We start from the raw sequence: 23,501 nt of genomic DNA, 5'->3' as shown, positions 1-23,501 counted from the left end.
TTATATATGGGAGTCCCTGCTAATGATACAATGGGCTAAAGCGGTATGCCCAGCTTGTGTATCTTGGGGCGTCCGTAGAAGCAACAACACATGGACAGACTCAACCATAGTTTCAACTGGGAAATGGTGAGCATCCTAAACTAAGCCAAATCCAAAAATGCCAGAGACTTCCTGGAAGCCTGGCACTCAAACAAAGCAGCCATCGACAGACACATAAACAACATTTACATACCATTCAAAAGAGACAATAGAAAAGCCAAAAGACCAGGACACTCCCTTGCCAGCAGAGGTGTTGGTTATCACCTTTAAAGCCCTACATGGCATGGAGCCAGGTTACCTGAGGGACCGCCTCATCCCCCTAACATAAACCCACCCCACCCGGTCATGCAGAGAGGGCATGCTACAAACCCCGCTGGTAAGGGAATTCCACCTGGAGGGGTCCAGGAGGCGGGCCTTCTCTACAGTGGCACCTGCCCTCTTTCTGGATCGTGAAGCCCTCCGAACAGTCACTCACGCCCTGGTTATCTCCCATATAGACTACTGCAATGTGCTCTACATGGGGCTACCCCTGAAGAGTATCCGGAAGCTTCAGCTGGTCCAAAATGCAGCCGCGCGGGCTATTTTTGGTGCACCTAGGTGGGCACATATAACACCGTTGCTGTGTGAGCTGCACTGGGTGCCAGTTTGCTTCTGGGTCCAATTCAAGGTGTTGGTTATTACCTTTAAAGCCCTACATGGCACGAGGCCAGGTTACCTGAGGGACCACCTCTTCCCCATTACATCAGCCTGCCCCACCAGTTCATCCAGAGAGGCCATGTTACGGACCCCGTCCATAAGAGAATTTCATCTGGCGGGGTCCAGGAAGCAGGCCTTCTCTGTGGTGGTCCCCGCTTTCTGGAATATCTTGCCCCCTGAGGTGAGGCAGGCCCCTTCACTCCTGACCTTCCAGAAGGCCCTGAAGACCTGGTTTTGCCGTCTTGCCTGGGGTGGGAAAGGGAATAACCATTCTTGGGGATGGCTCGCACCCTAGAGTCCCTCCCACCAGCCTGGATTTTACATTTCTCTTGGATTTTATTTCTTTATTGAGTTTTATTATAATTGTTTTATGTGATTTTAATGTTTATGTTTTATGGGGAATTTTATTGTAAACCGCCCAGAGTCCCTCTTCTGGGGGAGATGGGCAGTGGCTAAATATGAGTAATAAATAAATAAATAAATAAATAAATAAATAAATAAATAAATAAATATTCTGTCCCCAGAGGTGAGACAGGCCCATTCGCTCCCAGCCTTCTAGAAGAACCTAAAAACCTGGTTCTGCCGCCTCGCTTGGGGTGGGAGGGGCACCAGTTCGTCTTGGGGGTGGCTACTATCATAGATCTCTCCCCAACAAATAAGATCTGCACTGCTTGGATTGTATATTTTATATCTATTTTATTTTTTACTGATTTATTTATATTGTAATTTATATGACAATTTAATGACAATTTAAAAAATTCTGCCCTGAAGAACCATAGGATTTTTAAAAGGGGAAACAAATCTGTCTGGTGACGAATAGAGAATAACTCCTGGAGGTTATCTCTGAAGTGTCAGTTAGATGGGGAAGAATAAGATTTAAACTGGCTTAAAGATTTTATCAAGCCTCTTTTAACAACCAGACACAGTAAAACAGATAAAGGTTTTGCTTTGTCTGGTTATTAAAAGAGGCTTGATTAAATCTTTAGGCTAGTTTAAATAAAAGGAGAAATGAAGAAAGATCTGTATAATTAATTCAATCTACTCCCTAGGACATGGGCAAAAATTATCTTGAACAAGTGGCACAACCCTAAACTATTTTGTTTAGGGGCATCATTGTTGACCTGATTGTCTGTAGCTCATTTACAAAGGCTTGAAAATTGTTCTGGAGTTCCAGTAGTGCATAATATTTTCTACATCTCTTGCTTCCTGTATTACTCTCATCCACCGTGTTTGCTCTTCCCTTGTTATCAGCTCAAAAGAAGCTGCTCCAATGTTTTGACTTTTCCTTCAAGAACTGCTGCAAGTTTGTATTTGGTACAAATATATTCTTGCCTGTTTTCATGTCACAGACATTTCAGATACCTATCCATTCAGCTTCTTTTTTTTTTCTCCTTTCGTTCGTTCGTTCATTGGCAATCACTCACAGCCAAGTAAGATTGTCTTCCAGGATTAAAATCTTAATGGTGGATCCGTAAGTGGCTGTTCTGGATCCTCACAACCTCCCACAATGAGGGCATAAGTTTCCAGGTGGAAGCCAGTTATGATGAGGGTTTGCTTGACGTGCCTTCCTCTTCGCTCACTTCTCCCTTTCGCCTGTACTCCTGCTTCTTCGAAGTCCGTAGCGCCTTTAATAAGGGCTGACCTCCAATTTGAATGCTCATGAGTTAGGACTTCCCAGTTCTCAGTACTGATATTAAACTTTTTAAAATTAGCTTTGAGAATGTCTTTAAATGTCTTTTACAGTCCACCAATATTCTGTTTTCCGTTCTTAAGTTGGGAGTAAAGTAGCTGCTTTGGAAGACGATGATCAGGCATTCGAACAACATGGCCGGTCCAGGGAAGTTGATGTTGGATGATCGTTGTCTCAACTGAGGTGGTCTTTGCTTCTTCCAACACACTAACATTAGTCCGCCTATCTTCCCAAGTAATTTGCAGAATTTTTCGGAGGCAGCGTTGATGGAATCTTTCAAGTTGGAGGTGGCGTTTACAGAAAGTCCATGTTTCACAGGCATACGATAGGGTCAGTGATACAATGGCTTTGTAAACAAGCACTTTGGTCTCCCTGTGAATGTCCCAATCCTCAAACACTCTACGCTTCATTCAGGAGAAAGCTACACTCACAGAGCTCAGATGATGCTGAATTTCAGTGTCAACATCGGCTTTTATAGATAGATGGCTGCCAAGGTAAGGAAAGAGGTCGACATTTTCCAGTGACACACCTTCAAGTGAATTGATGGCGCTGCGTAGGGATTAGTTCAAATTTGCTGGTAAAGCACTTTGTTTTTTTAATGTTAAGCAAGAGGCCGAGCTTACCATATGCTTCTGCAAAGATGTTTAGGATAGTTTGAAGATCTTCCTCTGAGTGCACGCAGACTATGTTATTATCAGCATATTGGAATTCTATAACAGAGGTGGTAGTTACCTTATTTTTTGCCTTCAGCCTATTAAGGTTAAAAAGCTTTCCATCTGTTTGATACATAATTTCTACACCAGTAGGAAGTTTCCCTTCAACAAGGTGTAGAATCATAGCGATGAAGATAGCAAATAAGGTTGGACCAATAGCACATCCCTTTTTAATGCCGGATCACTTTGAGAGCCATCATCTTTCAGGATTGTTGCCATCATGTCATCATGGAGTAGCTGCAAGGTTTTCACAAATTTATCAGGACATCCAATTTTCAGAAGGATGATCCAAAGAGCAATACAATTTATAGTATCAAAAGCCTTAGTTAGATTGATAAACATCATGCACAGAGGGCAGTTTTGCTCCTTGCAGTTTTCTTGGAGCTGTCACAGTGAAAATCATATCTACTGTCCCCCTGGAAGGGCAGAAGCCATTTTGAGTTTCAGGGAGGATGTCTTCTGATATAGATAGGAGATGATTTGCAAGAATAGAAGTGAATATTTGTAGCTCAGGGTTGAACTGTGGAGTCCTTGGTGCTCTCTGAGCCTTGTTGTTTTCTTGCAGACGTTTGCAAGAAAACATCTTGCAACGTCTGCAAGAAAACAACCAGGCTCAGAGAGCACTAAGGACTCCACAATTTGCAAGAATCCTTGTGAGGATTTTACCTGCTGTAGCTAGAAGGGAGAAGCCTCAATAGTTTATACAATCTGTCCTATCACCCTTTTTAAAAAGAGTGATAATTATGGCATCCCTAAAATCTGCTGGAATCTCCTCCCTCATCCAGATTTTATCGATGAGCTTGTGAAGTTGTTGTCCAAGTTCAAGCCCACCTTCTTTGAAAACCTCAGCAGGAATCCCATCAGGTCCACTAGCTTTGCTATTTTTCATTTGATTGGTGGCTTTACTAACTTCCTCCAAACTAGGGGGTGCTGCAAGCTCGTCTCTTATTTATTTTTGTGGGATTTGCAAGAAGACTTCATCAGCCACAGTAGAGTGATGATTTAGGAGATTGTATTAATGCCCTTTCCAGTGCAGTGCAATAGACTCTTTGTCCTTTAGAAGTTTAACACCATCTGCTGAATGTAAGGGATTTGTACCATAATTTGTTAGTCCATAGATGGCCCTTGTGGCATTAAAAAAACCCCGTGCATCATGAACATATGCAAATCGTTGGATTTCTTGGGCTTTTTTTTTATCCACCATGTGTTCTTAAGTTCTCTAGTTCTTCTTTGGACTTCTGCCTTTGCACTGGCATAGATTTTTTTCTTAATGGCACAGTTAATATCTTTTTATCATATCTGGAAGGCTTTTCTTTTCTTGTCAATGATGTATTCAATCTCACTATCATTCTTGTCAAACCAGTCTTGATGTCTCTTAGTTTGATATCCTATAGTTTGTTCAAGATCCTGCAAGGTAGACTTCAGCAATTCATGGAGCGAGAATTGCGAGATGCACAAGCTGGGTTTAGAAAAGGCAGAGGAACTAGGGACCAAATTGCCAATATCTGCTGGATAATGGAAAAAGCCAGGGATTTTCAGAAACACATCTATTTCTGTTTTATTGACTATTCTAAAGCCTTTGACTGTGTGGACCATAACAAATTGTGGCACGTTCTTAGCAGTATGGGGATACCAAGTCATCTTGTCTGCCTCCTGAGGAATCTGTATAACGACCAAGTAGCAATGGTAAGAACAGACCACGGAACAACGGACTGGTTTAAGATTGGGAAAGGTGTACGGCAGGGCTGTATACTCTCACCCTACCTATTCAACTTGTACGCAGAACACATCATGCGACAAGCTGGGCTTGAGGAATCCAAGGCTGGAGTTAAAATTGCTGGAAGAAACATTAACAATCTCAGATATGCAGATGATACCACTTCGATGGCTGAAAGTGAAGAGGAACCGAGGAGACTTATGATGAATGTGAAAGAAGAAAGTGCAAAAGCTGGCTTGCAGCTAAACCTCAAAAAAACCAAGATTATGGCAACCAGCTTGATTGATAACTGGCAAATAGAGGGAGAACATGTAGAAGCAGTGAAAGACTTTGTATTTCTAGGTGCGAAGATTACTGCAGATGCTGACTGCAGTCAGGAAATCAGAAGACACTTAATCCTTGGGAGAAGAGCAATGACAAATCTCGATAAAATAGTTAAGAGCAGAGACATCACACTGACAACAAAGGCCCGCATAGTTAAAGCAATGGTGTTCCCTGTAGTAACATATGGCTGCGAGAGCTGGACCATAAGGAAGGCTGAGAGAAGGAAGATCGATGCTTTGGAACTGTGGTGTTGGAGGAAAATTCTGAGAGTGCCTTGGACTGCAAGAAGATCAAACCAGTCCATCCTCCAGGAAATAAAGCCAGACTGCTCACTTGAGGGAATGATATTAAAGGCAAAACTGAAATACTCTGGCCACATAATGAGAAGACAGGAGAAGATGCTGATGCTAGGGAAAGTGGAAGGCAAAAGGAAGAGGGGCCAACCAAGGGCAAGATGGATGGATGATATTCTAGAGGTGACGGACTCATCCCTGGGGGAGCTGGGGGTGTTGATGACTGACAGGAAGCTCTGGAGTGGGCTGGTCCATGAAGTCACAAAGAGTCGGAAGCGACTGAACGAATAAACAACAAAATAGTTTGTTCACAGGCTGAAATAATAGAGGTCTTCAATTTAATCCAGTGTTCCTCAACATTTTCAGGAAGTTCCGAAGGCAGGTGCTCCTTAAGGGTTGATTGAATGCAATCTTGTTTAGTAGAATCTTGAAGGGCCAATATGTTCATTTTACACCTTGGTTTTCTTCCTTAGAGCCTATGATGAGGGACAATCTTTATGGCCATCATAGATTGAATTAACTGATGGTCTGTCCAGCAGTCATTGGTGCTTGTCATGGCTCTGGTGAGAAGTACAGTACATCATGGCGATCTCTAGCATGGACAATTACATAATCTAGAAGATGCCAGTGCTTCAACCATGGGTGCTTCCATGCTTTTTTAAGTTTATTTTTCTGGCGAAAAAGTGTGTTAGTAATGACATGGTTATGCTCTGCACATTTGGTCAAAAGTAAGATTCCATTCATATTGCTATTGTCAACTCCTTCTTTCCCAATAATCCCCAGCCACAAATCAAAGTCATGACCAACTCTTGTATGGAAATCACCCAGGAGGATAATTTTATCCTCCTTTGGTATCTCTGATAAGATGGTGTCCAGCTGGGTATAGAATTTTTCCTTGAGATCCTCATCTGCATCTAGTGTTGGTGCATAAGCACTTAGAATAGCTGCCCGTGGTTTTTGGTGAGTTTTATTTGGAGAGTTAATAAATGTTCATTAATGCCAATGGGAACTTCTGACAAGAGCTTCATGAGGTTGTTTTTAATAGCAAAGCCTACCCCACACATTCATTGCTCTTGTTCAGGCAGTCCTTTCCAAAAGAAGGTATAACCTCCTTTTATTTCTTTCAGCTGTCCCTCTCCTGCTCTTTGGGTTTCTTGAAGTGCTGCTATATCTATATTAAAATGTCTCAACTCCCTTGCAATAATGGCAGTTCTGTGTTCAGGGTGTTCACTATCCATATTGTCCTGCAGTGTCTGTATATTCCACATTCTGAAATTCATATGTCTTTTACAACCACTATATAGTGACCCCATTGGATGCGGTAATCCAATCAGGGAGAAAAATGAGGCAGACTACGTTTAGAGCACCTTTTCTAGCCCCTTCCCCATATGGGGTGAGCAGAGTGGATCCTAAATGGGACTGCTCAGTCATGGATACGGCTGCCGAACCACTCGACTGCATCAGACCTTGAGTTGGGATGACTGAATCCATAATCCACTGCCCATGTGCTGGTCCATGACTAGGGGCTTCTGGATTTCACAGTCCTGCCCCCGTTGCCATTTGCCAATCGCCATGGGGCTTTTAATCAGTTTGTGTTGGGTTTAGTGTGGTTGGACGACGCCTGTGCGTGAATTTGTCTTATGTGTAGAGATCGGTGCACAACGATCAGCACACCATCTTCACAGAAAAAGGCACTAATCCAATGGCATGGATACCATGACAATTGGTGACCTTTTATCTGCTGCAGCCTTCATCCACCTTCGCAGCCGTTTTGACAATAAACCTTGCTATCTTCCACCTGTTCTGCCGTTGAGGACTTTCGTGGATCGTTCTTTGTCTGGGTCCTCCCCCTGGACCTCACCACCACAGGTGACCCTACCAGCAGTACATGACTTCTGATGGCTTCGCTCACAGGGTTCATTGAGAACACGCAAGCCCACTCACCACAACAAGGTGACAATCCAACAGGTGGTTTTTTTTCCCTTAGAGCACTACTAGTAGAAACATTTTTTCTTTCTTCTTATTCTTTTCTCAGGGTCTCATGTTAGCCAAACTCCTGACACAGAGGAAAAATTTGTTAGGGACTCTTAAGCCAGCTGCTATATTCCTCATACAGTCTCTACTTAATCAGCAGGAAGTAAACCAGCTAGCCAGACATTTCACAATCAATATTCGACAGCTGTCAGAATATATCTCTAGCAAAGAGCAGCTTTTCTTCTTACCCCTCATAGCTCAGCATACAATCTCTCAACAGTTTTGCTATATTGCCAGTTCCCCTATGGGTTTGTTACTTTCCATAACTTCCTCCCCTTGAAGTCAGAGAGGTGGTTGCCTAGCAGCTAATCAGAGTCAATTCTCTCCTGCTCAACAAAACCCAGCTAGCTGTGCAGTAATGGCAGGATGTTCCTCCCTCATCTCTGCAGTTATTTCTGCTCTGGCCTTTTCTCATACGTTGCTTGTTTTCACATGTTTTTAGCTTGGGAGAGGCCCAAATGGACCATGTAAACCTCCATCTAATGATTCACATAATATATGCATGGATTCAGTCAGCCACTTTGGATTTCATGTAAAAAAGGATGAATATCAGATATATATTTTTGCCCAATAGCAGTTTCAACCAAAACCTACAAGCATTATTTTTATACTTAATTCCATGTAGATGTAATTAACTATACTTTCACTAAAAATTGGGATTCATGAGAATCTATGCTTGGGATCCAAATTTTTGCAACACTGCAGCAGCAAAAGAGCCAGTCTGGTCTAGTGGTTTAGGCAACGGGCTAGAAACCAAGAGGCTGAGAGTTCAAATCCCACCTTAGGCACGAAAGCTGGCTGGGTGACCTTCAGCCAGTCCCTCTCTCTCAGCCCAAGAGCCAATCAGGCGTGGTAGGAGAGTTCTAGTCCTGCCTTAGGCACGAAAGCTGGCTGGGTGACCTTGGGCCAGCCCCTCTCCCTCAGCCCAACCCACCTCACAGGGCTTTTGTTGTGGGGGAAATGGGAGGAGGAAGGAGTATTAGGTATGTTCCCCACCTTGAATTATTTATAAAAATAATAAAGGTGGGATAGAAAATAAATTAAAAAGAAAAAACATTGCAGTCATGACTTTTCTAGCTCAATCGGTAGAGGCACATGGGATATGTGTGTTCGTGGTAGTTTCTACTGCACTCCATATCAGACCTATATTTTTGTTCTATGACAAAAAGATGCTCAAAGGCTCTTCTTTAAGACTCAGAGATGCCCCACTAACCATTTTAAAAGACATATCCTCATGACATCTCCAACCCACTGCAAAAGTAGCTTAAATTAATTCTTAGCTGTTTCATTTTTACAGTATTTTTTGTCTTCTTCCAACACAAGTATTAAGTGTACATACAGTCCATGATGCCTCCTTCACAATCTTGGTGATACCACATCAGTCAGACTCCGATTGGCTGGTTGAGGTTGCTGTGGTCATGTCTCCTTCCATGAGGGAGGCCTGCTTTCCACTGAGGCATCTGTCCACATAACATTGTTCTGCACTTCACAAAACACCATTTAGACATTATATGGACTCCTTATAAAAACTGGTTTACAAGACTTCTGGAAACTCATTAGGACTGTTATTAAACATGTTCAGCAGTCTTGCAAACCACCAGTAGACCAGTCTGTTTTTAAAAAAAAGGCTGCTGACAAGGGTTGGACATTGCGTGGCTGGACATTCTGCTGTGTGTGTGTAAATAAATAAATACATAAATAAATATGAAATCTTGACATCGCCCCCCCCCAATGCCTTAGTACAAGAACAGGGGTATCTCCACAGGTGGTAGATAGTGGGACAGCCTTATTTATTTATTTAACAAATTTATATGGCTGCCCAGCTCTCAAACAGTGATTCCAGGCGGCTTTCAAAATATGCAAGATATTGATGTTGATAAGATACAAGATATGCAGGTTAGCTGCAATATAAGCAGGATACACACACACACACACACACACATATACACACACTGAATGGCACAACCAAGTAGCTGGCATTGTGTACAGGAACATCTGTATAATGTATGGGCTAGACCCTCCCAAGTCCAGATGGGAGATTCCACAGAAGGTGGTGAAGAATGACAGGGCTAAGATCCCCTGGGACTTCCAGATCCAGAAAGACAGGCAGGTACTGGCCAATCAACCAGACATCATGGTAGTAGACAAGGACCAGAAGACAGCGGTGGTGATAGATGTAGCAGTGCCAAGTGACAGCAACATCAGGAAGGAAGAGGCTGAGAAGCTGGAGGAGTACCAGGGCCTGAAGGAGGAACTAGGGAGGATGTGGAAAGTGAAGACCAAAGTGGTCCCAGGGGTGGGAGGGGCACTTGAGGCTGTGACCCCCAAGCTGGGAGAGTGGCTCCAATGGATCCCAGGAGCAACATCAGAGCTCTCTGTCCAGAAGAGTGCAGTGCTATGAACAGCTAAGATACTGCACAGAACCCTCAAACTCCCAGGCCTCTGGTAGAGGACCTGAGGCTGAGGAAGACACTTACCCATAGGGGTGAGAAGGGAATACACACACACACACTCTGTATACATATACATACATACACACACACATACTGTATATACATACATACATACAAACATACATACATACATATATACATCCATACAATATATATAAAATTTTATTAAGAATTTTGATTATAATAGTAAAATCTAATACAAACTAAATTTAAAGAAAGAAAAGAGTAGAAAGAAGGAGTAAAAAATGCAAGAAGCAAGAAAGAAGAAAAAGAAGAAAAAGTAAGAATATAATAAAGAAAGAGAAAAAAATATATAAAGAAATGACTTCCAACCTTCACAACAAGTATAAACAAATTTAGTGACTCTTCACCCCCTCTAAGTTTACAAACATTTACCTCTTCATCCCATATCCCATCTCTTATCTAAAACAAATCCATAAAACATCATCTTTTCAGTCCTGGTATCAGCAGAAAGTCCATAAAGAACTCTTTATGGACTTTCTGCTGATACCAGGACTGAAAAGATGTAACCAGAAGTAACAGCATATCTTGTTTTAGCCTTGATCAAATAAACCAACTTAATATTCCTTCCTTTTACTTCTAACAATCTTAATATTTAGATCATTCAAATATTGTTGTAGGATTTGATTTCTCTTCATTTCTTCTTTGTCCCATCACACAAAGTTCTTCAAGGCTTTAACAAACCTCTTTAATAAATCCAATAGGAAAAAATTATCCAGGTCACTCTCTTGGCTTGTCATTTGTATTTCCCTTTTAAATTTTAAAACCTCAGCCAGCTTATTTTGTAGATCCAGTGAAACGTCCTTTTCTAAGTCATCCTCTTGGCCTGTCAGTTGTAAATCCACTTTTGATACCATCTCTATCTTGTCAGATACAATTTGTTCTACATCTGTCATTTCTTCAATAACACCTTTTATATAGTCTATCCATAGACTAGTCTATCCATAGAAGCAGACATCATTACTGACATGGTTGATATTGTGACTACTATTTTCTGATAACATTCTTCAAAAGTCCCCTTCAGTATTTTCATTGTTATAAAACTTTGCAACATTTTACAGGCTTGTAAATCTTTTCTGTACCTAAAAACTTTAGTTCCCTCTAATGAAATCAGGAAATTATTTACCTTTGTTATGTCTTGTAAAAACCAAAACAGAATCTATTTCCCTCAAGAAGCTGTTTGTTCTTGGTAATTAATTCCAAAATTTTATTGTAAAAGTTTCAATATTCCAATTTTATCTGGATCCTTAGTCCGCTTATAACTTTCTAAGATCAAAATCTTATTTAGGTTTTTGCTGTTTATTTCAGATTCTAAGATTCTAAGATTCTAAGATTAACATTTTCTTTCATTCAGGATTGAAGCCAGACTCACCCAGCATTTTCAAACTTGTTGTTCCAAAGGTCTCTAATAGCTTACAAGTAGTTAATGAGCAATTTCTGAAAGTGATTAGAAAGTGAGGCTTGCAAACTTAGTGTCCTTTAAAAGTCTGCACTGTGGTTGCGAGCTAATCCCATCATCTTCCGGCACTCAAACCTGCAGAAAACCACTGTCCTGCAGTCTCATGAGGAGCAGCTGTCTGGAGCACATGTGGGCAATCTCCTGCCCTCTCCTTAACTGAAGAGGTTCCGAGGAACCAATCTACTCAGTGGTTCCTTAGTCTCTGCCGTGGTCATCAGCTCCACTTTCGCTAAGCCATCTTCAGTTTGCCTAAGCAGGATATATTCTGAGGAATAAGCAGACAGATCGTGGGCAGCGGTGTCAGTAGGATGCTGTTAACTGTGGGGAGAATACAGTTCTACCAAATGCCTCCAAACTCCAACAATGGCACTGTAACAAAGCAATCATGGACCACCTTAAAAGTCTGGCACCAACTCCCTGGCTGCAAGCAGTGGTGCACTCAGAACTGGAATAAGGCCTGAAGGAAGGAAGGAGGGTGGGAGGGAGGGAGGGAGGGAGGAACTGTGTAAAAATAGAGAAGTCCAAGTGGGAGGTGGAAGTCATGTACAACCCATATTTGGGGGTATGGCATAATGTCTCTGCCTTGAGAGCTTAAAGGAAGGTGGGATAGGGAGGCCATTCCAATAGATTTGATCCTTTTGCAACTGCTTAGGGCCAGGGCCTGGACAGCTTCTGAAGCTAATGCACCAGATATATAGTCATCTAAAGGGCAAAGATCTGTGAGTTCCTTTCCTGGTAGAAGAATTGAACCCCATGGAGTAACATCTGGCTACCTGCATCTGATGAGTCCCATACAGAATGGAATATAGTGGTCATATAGTGCCTGCCTCCTGGTGGGCCATGTAATGAAATAAAGTTTAATTAGACATATTTTACAATTCCCTAACTGGGGGGCAATTCTCTTCAAAATATCAGCCCCCTGCCTCTACAGATGCCACCCTGGGAATGAGGGGTACGAGGCTCCTGCTGCTGCTGCTGCTGCTGCTGCTGCTGCTGGTTGAACCAGTGCAGCTTATGAAGTCTGGTCCACTGGCCAATTGATGGAGTTTTTAAAGGTTAATAAAAGAACTCCAAGCAGCTAACAACAATCTTGCAAAGTAGAAGCATGAACCAAAAAGAAACCTGCACATTAAGCTTAATTACATTCAGAAATAAAATTCAGTCTTCACACAGTAGTTAGATGAAGAAAAGAAAAAGATAGCTGACATTTATTCAGTAGATCTGGATACAAGTAGATTCATAGTAGAACGCACTTATTCATGGTTCTTTGTAGACACATTTCTATTGGAAATAGAAATGTCTGCATACAAGCAAGATGGAAGGACGAGAGGTAATGCCCAAGAGGTAATGGAGGTGTGCCCAAGAGGTAATGGAGATTGTTAATTCCCAAACCCAAGAAGGAGGAGGAAGCGTTGATGCAGGGATCCCCACCATTGTAGATTCATGGTCTCTGTGCCATCCTCAGTCTGATTTGTTTGGTTTTAAAGAGAATTCATATTTATTTTATTGAATTTTCCTTTATGTTTTATGATGCTACCAATTCACCTGACAGGTTTGATTCAGGTCAGTGAAGAGTGACAGAGATTGTGTTGAGTGTAAAAAAAACAGCTGAAGAGTTTCTTCCTTTTGCATGCAGATGCTGATGTTCAGAGGTTTGCCAGGGTCAGGCAATGGGAAGGTGCCTTAGGCTCCCAGGGTTGGGAGGGGCATCGAGGCCGATGAGTCCAGCCCCACTCAGTGCAGGAATCAAAATGGAAGCATTCCTGACAGATGGCCATCCAGTCTCCCCGTGAACATATCCAGGGAAGTGGAGCCTTGCTGTTCCCTGGGTTATTGGATCTATTGTCAGACTGGCATTACAGCAGGCGCAATAGCCCAGGGAGCTTCATTCCAGACAGTGAAGATTGTGTGAGAATTAGTTCCCTAGTGGACTTAAAGACCAATAAATGGCTGAAGAGCAGAATCCCAGCAGAGCCCCCCGTCAGCTGGAAACACTGAAACAATGAAAAATTACACAGGGGCCACAGCTGAGGGAGCTGTTCAGACCATCAGGGACAGATCAGCAGAAGGCCTAGAAAAGGGAAGGGCTGGAACAGCAAGTTCTGAAGGAAATAAAGTGGAATTACAGTCAGTATTGGAGGATCAGTGGGAAGCATATTGCTTCAGGGCAAAGCCCCACAACCGTCAACGAGGCTGTGGTCCTGAAGAGGCAGGCCAAAGGAACAATGGAGGCAGTAGTCTGAGACAACAGGGAAGAAATCTCAGGTAATGACCATGCTCCTCTGAAGAAGACATCCTTTCTGCCAGGAAGCCTGAAAAATCCAATCTTCACTCTGTCCTGATTCTCAATCAACCATAATCTGGTTTGCCCTGGTGTGACATCCAGCTATACACCATAGGTTAAATTGTGGTTAACGAGGACTTTAGCTGTCACAGTTGGTAATCATGGCTTGTTATAGGAGAAAAAGAAATACATTGTAGGGTTCTTATCTACATTATTGGTTTTACTTATGCGACATTTATGGATATTACGTAAGTTTTTTTTAACTTTAAATATTAAAATGCAAGTATTCAGTGTTGAAAAAATAAATAGCAGAGCTGTCCAAATCATGATGATGCCACTGCTGGTAATCTAAACAAAAAATACACAAGAAGATGCAATGAACTGTTGCAGTGAGAAAGTTCTCTGCAGCAGCTTAGGAGAGATGCTGTTGAAATTTCAGCCAACTGCAAATCAAAGTTCCTAAATACATGCTCAGCCTGAAGAACAGATGAAGACTGAAACTGCACAGAATTAACTAGCTTGTACAGGGAAATCTGAAGACAAGATCAGAGAAACAAAATCTAAACCCAGCACAATATTCCTGACCAGTCAGTTTCTTGGTTTCTACTGATATTAAAGGATTCCTGGAGCAAAACAGCCTTATGCTTCAAGGCTTGTTCCAGGCCTTCCTCAGAGGCTCATGATATAGGGAAGCATCGGCTTCCTAGCCATTCTTTTTCCCTGATTCTCCCCAAAATTCTGCCCCAGATTTGAAATGACCACAGGGAGGGGCTGGGGTAATCTGACTCTGTACGTGACCAAGAGCCATGTCTTGCTCCAGGAAAGGTAGATTGAGAATAAGTATATTCTGGGCAAGTCCTGCCAGAACTCTGTGTGTGTGTGTGTGTGTGTGTGTCTCCTTCTACACAACCTCAATTGTATTTCTCTAATTGCAATTGGTTAAAGTCCCTTTGATCTAATCCAGTGCATTACTTCCTGTGAATTACTTCCTGTCTTTCAACAGGTGTTCGCTCGTGGGACATTGACCTTCAATCCTGCGACCTGAATAAGCAGCTCAGACTCTTTGTCACATGCCATCTTGCACACTTTTCATCAGAGGTCAAAGGTCAGAGTCCATTTCTTCATCTTTTGACATTCCAATAAGCTTTGGGAGTAAGATATCAATACCGACCCAGAAAATCCTTAGGAAGGCAGAAGTCTCCATAAACTGATATGCCTGCATTGAGCCCCCACTTGCCACTAGACTACTGTAATGCATACTACATGGAGCTGCATTTGAAGACCACTTGGAAGCTTTAAGTGGCCCAAAATATGGCAACTTGTCTGCCAACCCAGGGTGGCGATCTGCAATCACTTCGCTACATATTGCTGGTTTGTTTCTGGGCCCAGTTTAAAGGGATGCTCATCACCTTTCACACTGTGCATGACTTGGCCCAAGGGATCTGCAGGCCTGTCTTCCCCACCCAGACTTGGCCTGCCTCAGACAACCATCGCATAGGACATGAGGAGGGGGGCTGGGCAACATGCATTCTCAGTGGTTACTCCCACTCTTTAGAGCACCCATCTCCCAAGATAAGGAATGTCCCCAGCTTCCTAACCTGTAAGAAGGTCTTCAAAACACTCTTGTTCCAGTGAGCAGTTGAATGCTTGTAGTATTTGGGCTGCCCAGCCTTTCTCAACTTTTTGACCCTGGAGGACCCCTTGAAATATTTTTCAGGGAACCCCTGTACATTCAGGCTCAAATATAGGCCAGTAGTTACAAAATTATTATCTTTGTTTCACAGGTAGGCCTGTAGATATACATTAACAGTATTCTTAAACTGAAAATAAAAGAATGAAACTGATCTCTTTAATGTGAAGTTGCCTGAATTTGAAATATTTTTTTAAATAAATTGTGATCTCCCAGGGAACCCCTGGTGACCTCTTGTAACACCCAAGGGTGCCACGGAACCCTGGTTGAGAAGCCCTGCGTTGGTCTGTGAATTGTTGATTTAGTATTCATATCTCCAGCTGCCTTTTTCAAAACCTTCCTACCCCTAGAGGTTTCTTATTCTTTATGACCAAAATTGTATACAATACTCCTGGGGTGGTTGCACCATAGTTTTTCCTAAGACACTTGCGAATCCTGAGTTTGTGGGTGTTTGCTCAGGAGTAAATAAAGTGAATCAGTTGAAAATTCTATCATATCTTTTGTTAATAAATAAGTGGTTGCAATCTGATCCCGAATCACATGAGAAGTTGATGCTGTCATATAACTAAAAATAGCAGGGAATATATTTTATTGGAATACTTGGGCTAAACAAAGGATTCCTATTTTAAGTGGATTTTTAATGGTTGTTTTAAAGTTTTTAAGAGATTCTCTTTTGAGTTTGACTTGTCTTTAATATTTGGAGTTGGCAACTAAACAATATGGCCCAGATGCTTTAACAGTTTCCAAGGTATCTTCAATTTTAGCTTCTTTAAGAGAAGCTGTGCTTGAATGGAAAGTAACCATTCATTTTTATAAGGTATTAAAAATTGAAATGAAAGTTAGTATTAATATTATATTTGATCTGTGAAAGGAACAATTGGAATATCTGATTTTGGAAAATCAGTGAGTCCAGGTATTAAAACATGTGAAATACGCTTCCTATGATTTAAAAATGAAACTAATTCATAAGAAAATATTATTTCAAGTGAAAGGACCCACAATATTTTTTTAAAAAGGGAAGGATATTAGAGTTCCTATGCTGATGATGTAAGAAATTTACATTCCTAAAATATGGAATTTGTCATCTTACAAAGAGCTTTGGCTTTATCAAGCTTGGGGTACAGCACAGAAGATAATGCTGCAAAACTGGAAAAAAAATTACTCTCCTGAATTTAAAGAATAAATCCAGGATATGTGTATGTGTGAGGATCGTAGGTTCAGATATCCCAATATTAATAAACTTCACCACAAGCCTCTTTGGACACAGGAAAGTTATTTTATTGAGATACAGTCCATTGTCCTGCAAAGTCACAAGTGAATCAGATTCCCTTGGCCCCCTCATTAAGTTCATTGGATTTTCCCGCCTCCTGTTTGAAATTGAATGCTTGCAACGTTTTTCAGTTTTATGGCTCCGTTCCCAGGCTCTGTTCTTCGAGATGGTGTTACTTCAGATAAGGGATTCACCACAACAGTTCCCTCTGTGCCTGCTTGTACTGTCTCTGTTACTAAGCAACAAATCACTCCTCCCCCCCTCCCTTATACAACGCATGGCAGTGGAGAAATTCCAGAGGCTATTAACTATTGCTTCTGGGATGATCCTCTGACACATTCCCCCCCCCCCGGAAAAGAAACATCCCTCCTGAAAGAAAAAAGAAAAACAGGTTAAAAGATCAAAATGTCAAAGTACAAGTTTTAAGATTTCACTTTGGTTTATCAGGGTAGGTATTATGAAAGTCTTATTAATCTCTTTGCTCTGACATGTTTGATGTCAGTGGGGGGAAAATGTTTCCATCTAATTAGGTATTAGGGATGGAATGACTGATAGTCTAGAAGTCAGAAATAAAATTGGTTATATTATGGGAGTGTAATGGTATATGGGAATAACCTTGGGGGGGAGAGATGCCACCTAGGGAAAGAGAGGGCATAGCCCACCACTGGATAATGGATGGGGCAAGAGGCTCAGAAGAGACCCTCCCTAACTTATCAGGCTGTAAAAGAGACAGCGGGAGATCTGTACTTTCAGACTTGCAAGATTCTGTTAATCTAGCCTTACAATATAGTAGAATTAGCTCATTGGTCGTTTTTCCTGTCTGGTCTACCTGGGAAGGCTGACAACTAGCAACCAGGAGACATAGGCACAGATGCTGGCTGGATGATTTTGGGTCAGTCGCTCTCTTTCAGCCCAGCCCATCTTATAGGCTTGCTGTTGTGAGGAAAGTAAACAGAAGTGTTGGAAAATTACAGCAGATGATTTCCATTTCATTTCACACCCAATAACTGTTAGTCCTTATATCCAGATCACAGGAAGTGCACATTCCACCTCCACCCCAACTTCAGCTAGAAAAAAATAGAGCTTGAAGCTTATTTATTACATGTCAGTAAAATTAAACCATTTTTCAAAGGACTTGGTTTCAACACCTGTTATCATCCTGGTAGCATGTCCACATCTCTTTTTAAAGGGAGGTGCCCAAATAGGACTTCAGATAAGTATTTGATTATGATTATTATTATTTATTAGAGTCCCCTAATGGGGGGGAGATGGGCAGGGACAAATTAGATAAATAAATTAAACAAACAAATAAATAAATTATTAAACTTGTATGCCACCAACTCTGGGTGACACAAAAATCAAACAAAGAAATTACAATAAAATCAATAAAAATAAGATAAAAGATGGCAAACACAATGTAGTGAGGGGCCTTAATCTCCCTTGCCGAAGGCCTGGGGGAAGACCAGGTCTTCACAGCTTTTCTAAACAACAGCAGAGTGTAGGCCATCTGGATCTCTGGGAGAACTTCATTTCAAAGGGCAGGAGAAGGTGCACTTCTGGGCTCCTGAGAGATGGTGTTGTTTATTCCAAGCAACCTGGGACACACCAACCCAGCAGGTATGAATCAGCAAAGCAGATGCTATGGGAGACAGGAGGTCCCTCAAGTAACCAGGACCTATCTCATGTAGGCCTTTATAGGTAACAACCAGCACCTTGAATTGCAGCTGAGAGCAAACTGGTAACTAGTGCAGCTTGTGAAGCAAAGGTGTTACATGGGCATACCAAGGCATGCCCATTACTGCTCGCGCTGCCTCATTCTGGACCAGCTGAAGCTTCCGAATGGTCTTCAAGGGCAGCCCCACACCGAGAACACTGCAGTAGTCAAGTCGCAAGGTGACTGTCTGAAGGGCCCCCTGATCTAGAAAAGGACACAACTGGCACACCAGATGGAGTTGTGCAAAGGCCTTCCTAGCCACAGCTGACATGTCCTTATCAAGCAGGAACTGCAAGTCCAGGAGGACTCCCAAATTGCGTACCAACCTTGAATGGGTAAGTGCCATCCCATCCAAGGTCAAAGTTGGAATATCCCCAGATCTGGGCAGTCCAAACACCCACAGCCACTCGGTCTTGATAGGATTGAGTCGGAGATGGTTCCTCCCCATCCAAACCTGCACAGCCTCCAGGCACTGAGACAGAAACATGACATCCTCACTTGGCTGGCCCAGGGTCAAAAGATATAATTGGGTATCATCAGTGTACTGAGGATACTGAACTCCAAACCAGGGGATGACCTCATGCAGCGGTTTAATGTAGATGTTGCAAAGGAGGGGAAAGAGAATAGAACCCTGTGGCACCCCACAAGTGAGGGGCCTAAGGTATGATCTCTCCTTGCCAGTCAACACCAACTGGAACCAGCCCCAGAGAGAGGAAGAGAATTACTGTAAAATGGTGTCCCCAATCCCCAACCCAAGGAGCTGGCTGAGAAAGATACCATAGTTGACAGTACCAAAAGCCACTGAGAGACCAAGAAGCACAAGGATGGATGCACCAGCATCCCAGCTCTGCCACAGGTCATCAACAAGTATGACCAAAGCTGTCTCCATACTGAATCCTGGACTGAAACCTGACTAAAATGGGTCTAGATAATCAATTTTCTCCAGGGTTCTCATCAGCTCTAGACCAACCACCTTCTCAACAACCTTCCCCAAAAAGGGAAGTTTGGAGACTAGTCAGTAGTTGTCAAAAACTGTGGGGTCCAAGGACAGCCTCTTGAGTAGGGGCCATATCACTGCCTCTTTCAAGGCAGGAGGTACCAGCCCTTCTCTCAGAAAGGCCAACACCACAGCATGGACCCAACCACAGGTCACCTCCTTGGCTGATGTTATGTCCCAGGAGCGGCACAGATCCAGTAAACAGGTGGCCAAGCTGACAGTACAGAGAGCTCTGTCCCCTTCCTTGAGAGTCAAAGGCTCAAACGCATCCTAATCCTCACTCTGAATAATCCTCAAAAATGCTCAGCAGATGTTCCAAGGGGTCCTCCCTACCCAACAGAGACTAGGTTACCCAGGTTGCTGGACAGCTATCGGTGGATCCAATAAGGGTGGAGAAATGTTGACATTTTAACGCTTTTATTACCACAAGGTAATAAAATGTTGACATTTTAACGCTTTTATTACCACCTGTGTCTAATCAGTCTCACTTCGAGTTTTCCTCCAGTGGCACTCCAGATGTCTTTTCTGGTGCTTCATCTCCAGAGCTGCTCAGTAAACCAAGGCACACCCCAGGATCAACACACAGGGAGAGGCCACATAGGAACTATTTGATCCAAGAAAACCCCAAGCTCTCTCTCAAGCCCCACTGGGCCCATCAATTACTTGGGGAAGGCCAAATGGGCCCTGTCTCCCTGCAGGAAGGGTACCTTTTCCCCCATGCCATAATCAAGCCAGGGATCTCAGAGGAATCCAGTTGAATGCATCTGTGCATGGATATATTTTTCTTAAGTGAGAAACTTTGCATTTGACTCATTTAAATATAATTCAGCCCACTTTTGCAACCTACCAAGATCAGCTTGAATTTTGTTCTAGATTATTAGCTAGGTCACCGAATCTGATCAGTAAAATTGATCAGCATTCCTTCCTTCTACCTCATCCTTCAAATAATCAATAAATATTCTGAAGAGGAGTGGACCCAGGACCAAGCCTTACAGCTCCCCGCATGATTCCTCATTCTAGAGACTCTGGTGAATGGTGGGCACTCTTGGTTTTTAAATCCGTTACCAGCCCACACTTGCTAAGTTTTCTGAATGCATGCAAAGTGTAAAGACAACATTGCTGCTTTTATTGCTTATAGCATCATTTAAATATCAGTCTTCTTCCCCAAAGACATTTGTTACTTTGGTTTATTGAGCTTTGTTCACCAAATAAGACCTTGTGGTTGGCAAGGGAACCAGCCTCAGACCAGCAGCCTGAAAACTATATTCTGCTGCTATGTTACTCCTAGGCTATGCTGAAGTAAGTCCATTGCTGCTGTTGGCTTCTGTAAGGTTCTGCAAAGCCTTTGCAAAACACATGCACAAAAGTTGCTTTAAAACATGTTTACATTTGCTTAAAAAATAGTTCCTTTAGCCAATTTTGGTGTAGTTGGCTCTCAACATGGACCTCATCTGTCACCTCATGTAGCTCGAGATCAAAAATTGAGGGAGCAAGCACTTGTTTTGAATTCCCATTTTTCCCTATCACAGAACACTCAGAACATTTCAAGTTTTGTCCTTTAGACCAAAAAATACGTGGCTGAGGCATCTCAACTTTTATCTTGTTGGAGCACAGCCAGCTCAGATAGTTCTGATGAAACATTCCAGGTGGGCTGTTTTGCTCCAAGCTGAAAACAAGCCTTTTTTTTTTCAGTTTCATGCACGCCTCTAGAAAAAGAATGCTTCCTAAGTTCAACAAGTTAAGACTGAGGAACCAGCACAGAAACCTCCTTTTAGAGAACACTTAAAGCCCAGATCATCAATGAGATCAGAATGACTTCTGATTTCTGAACACCAAATCTTACCATATCCTGCAGCTCTCGTAGCTGCTTCTCTGTGAGTCCGCCAATGCCCAGATCTTCTTCTTCTTCTTCAGGCTGGGCTGCGATGATCCCCAGAGAGGGACCCTGCCTTATGAAGAACTCCTCAGGCTGGTCCAAGAGTTTAAATTATTTTGGAGTTATGTTCTGGAACTTGATTGTCAGCAATCATGGGCTCCTCTGCTGGCTGGGAGCACATGGTATATAAATAAACAGAATAAAAATTTATGTTGTATCCAAGCAGAAAGCTATTTGTTCAAGATGGCATGGCTAATATCATTTCTGGAATACAGCTTTTAGGCCCAGGTAGAAGAAAGGGCCTCTGAGCATTTCAGTCATGGGATTTATCCTATCAAATGTCTGATATACCTCTTAAATACTTTCCTTCCCATGCTAAGAATTCAAGCTCACCTTCTATAGTTCACATATAGCAATAAAGGCTATCACTAAGGCAATACTCCCACTTCCTTATATTGCACAATTCTTTATCTGAGGTCAGTTTAAAACTCCCATCCCCTCCACTAATCAAACCCAGTTTTGCTTTGGCCAAATCTATTTTTCCCAGTTTATATGAAGTGCAACCCTCCGTGTGCTGTAAGTCTGCCATCTTGATAATTGAAACCGTGGCTCAAGAAAAGAAATCTCCTGTTTATGCCATTGGTGTAATTGGCCATTGACCTTCAGCCTTTCTCTTTCCCTTGCCAGTCTTCTTCCATGAACTGGAAGGGTGGGTGAGAAGACCACCTGTGCCCGCAGGGTCTTGAGCTTCTTTGCAGATAAGGTGATGCAATTTTAGCTCTTCTCTCTGCTATAATTTCCAAGATGGCGATCACAAGCAAACACCGGCTGGCGCTCTGAGGGGGTGAGCCTGAAAACTACACCTAGCCTCTAACCCAACCCAGGCTGGTCGGTCAAAGTTTTGGGGGGCTGAAGGGAATAACCCCAACATATTGTGTGGGTTTGGTGGATTCCCCCCTGGATAGAGCAGTGGGAAGCAGTGAGGGACTTCAATGGACATCCATCCCCAGTTGACATGGGGGTGATAATACCACTTGTCAGTGGCAAGGCACAGTGGAATTGGTGGGGCGGTGAATCCCGGCATATTAAGCCGGCGTGGGCAGCTCAGCAGACCCTGGCGGGATAGTGGGCCCTGGTGATGGATGGAGTCGTGCAGTGGTGACCTCGGCAGACACACGGTAGACCTGGGCAATGAACAGGCCTTGGCGGCGTAGCTTGGGGCATGGGGCAGTGGATAGGCAATGTAGTTGCAGTGACTCAGCAGGCCGGTGGTCTGACACAACACTGAATTGCAACCCAACGGAACGACCTGGGTGAGCCCTGGACTGAGGGATCAACGCAGTGCCGCAACAGATTTGGGTGGTGTGGTGGTAGGGGTCCGATAACGTGACCTCAGTGATGTGGTGGCCTGAGTGGCTATGGTGAATTTTGGGGGTCTGTTTAGGGACCCCTGACTCAGGTGCCCCCTGAGGGAATTTCAATTATTTGCATCCAGTGGGCTTTGGACTTTGGAACAGCAGTATTGAGACCACAGTGGAATCTAAGCTGGCCATCTCTTCCTAACCGTCCCAGTTCTACATATAATCAGAGTTATTGGGGATCCCTCCTAGGTGAACGGTGTACTCCCCCTCGGGGGGAGAGATGTGAGAGGGAGTACAGGTTTGGATGGGGAGTGTGAGAACACTCACCCCCTGAGTGAGAGGTGGGGGGTGAGGAGTAGTGGCTGGGGTACCCCCCTGCTGACCAGCGAGAGAGGTTGAGGTGGGCACAGTGAGTGAGTGTGTGGGTGGTGGTTGGTCCCTGCCAGTGCTGAGAGCATGACTGGTGCACTGACAGGGCCCTCCACTGCCTTGTGATTGATGAGAGGGAGTGAGGCTGTATGACTGAATGGAGGGACCCCTATTCTCAACCAGTGTTTTTGGAAGTCCAGGAGTGGGGGCTAATGGATTCTGAGACTCTGGGGGATGTAGGGCAGGGCAGGGCAGGTCATCAAGGTGGTGATGGGAAGGGGACAATATGATGGGAGCCAGAGGGTGGGTCATCTTAGAGGAAGGTGCCCCTGGTTTTTTCTACGTGTGGCATGCTCCAGCCTTCCATACTCAACCCCAGGCCCTGATCAGCAGACTAGTGGTGGCCCTGACGTTCGGCCGCTGCTTTGTAACGCCAGGTCAGTTAACAAAAAGGTCCCCCTCATAAGTGTTTTGATCACGGAGGAGCAGGTAGACCTGGCG

General features: G+C 43.3%; 1 protein-coding gene across 1 annotated transcript in view; it reads left to right on the top strand.

Annotated features, from left to right (window-relative positions):
• Positions 1-23,501, top strand: part of MAP1A (microtubule associated protein 1A) — an 80,032-nt gene that overhangs the window by 5,425 nt on the left and 51,106 nt on the right. Inside the window, exon 2 of the mRNA XM_063314523.1 lies at positions 14,727-14,828. The gene's annotated coding sequence lies outside the window, so the exon portion shown is untranslated. The remainder of the gene's footprint in view (positions 1-14,726; positions 14,829-23,501) is intronic.

The sequence above is a fragment of the Candoia aspera genome, chromosome 13 (assembly GCF_035149785.1).
Source record: "Candoia aspera isolate rCanAsp1 chromosome 13, rCanAsp1.hap2, whole genome shotgun sequence".
Taxonomy (NCBI): Eukaryota; Metazoa; Chordata; class Lepidosauria; order Squamata; family Boidae; genus Candoia; species Candoia aspera.
Note: the sequence above shows the minus strand (reverse complement) of the source record. Positions and strands in the feature narration are given on the sequence as shown.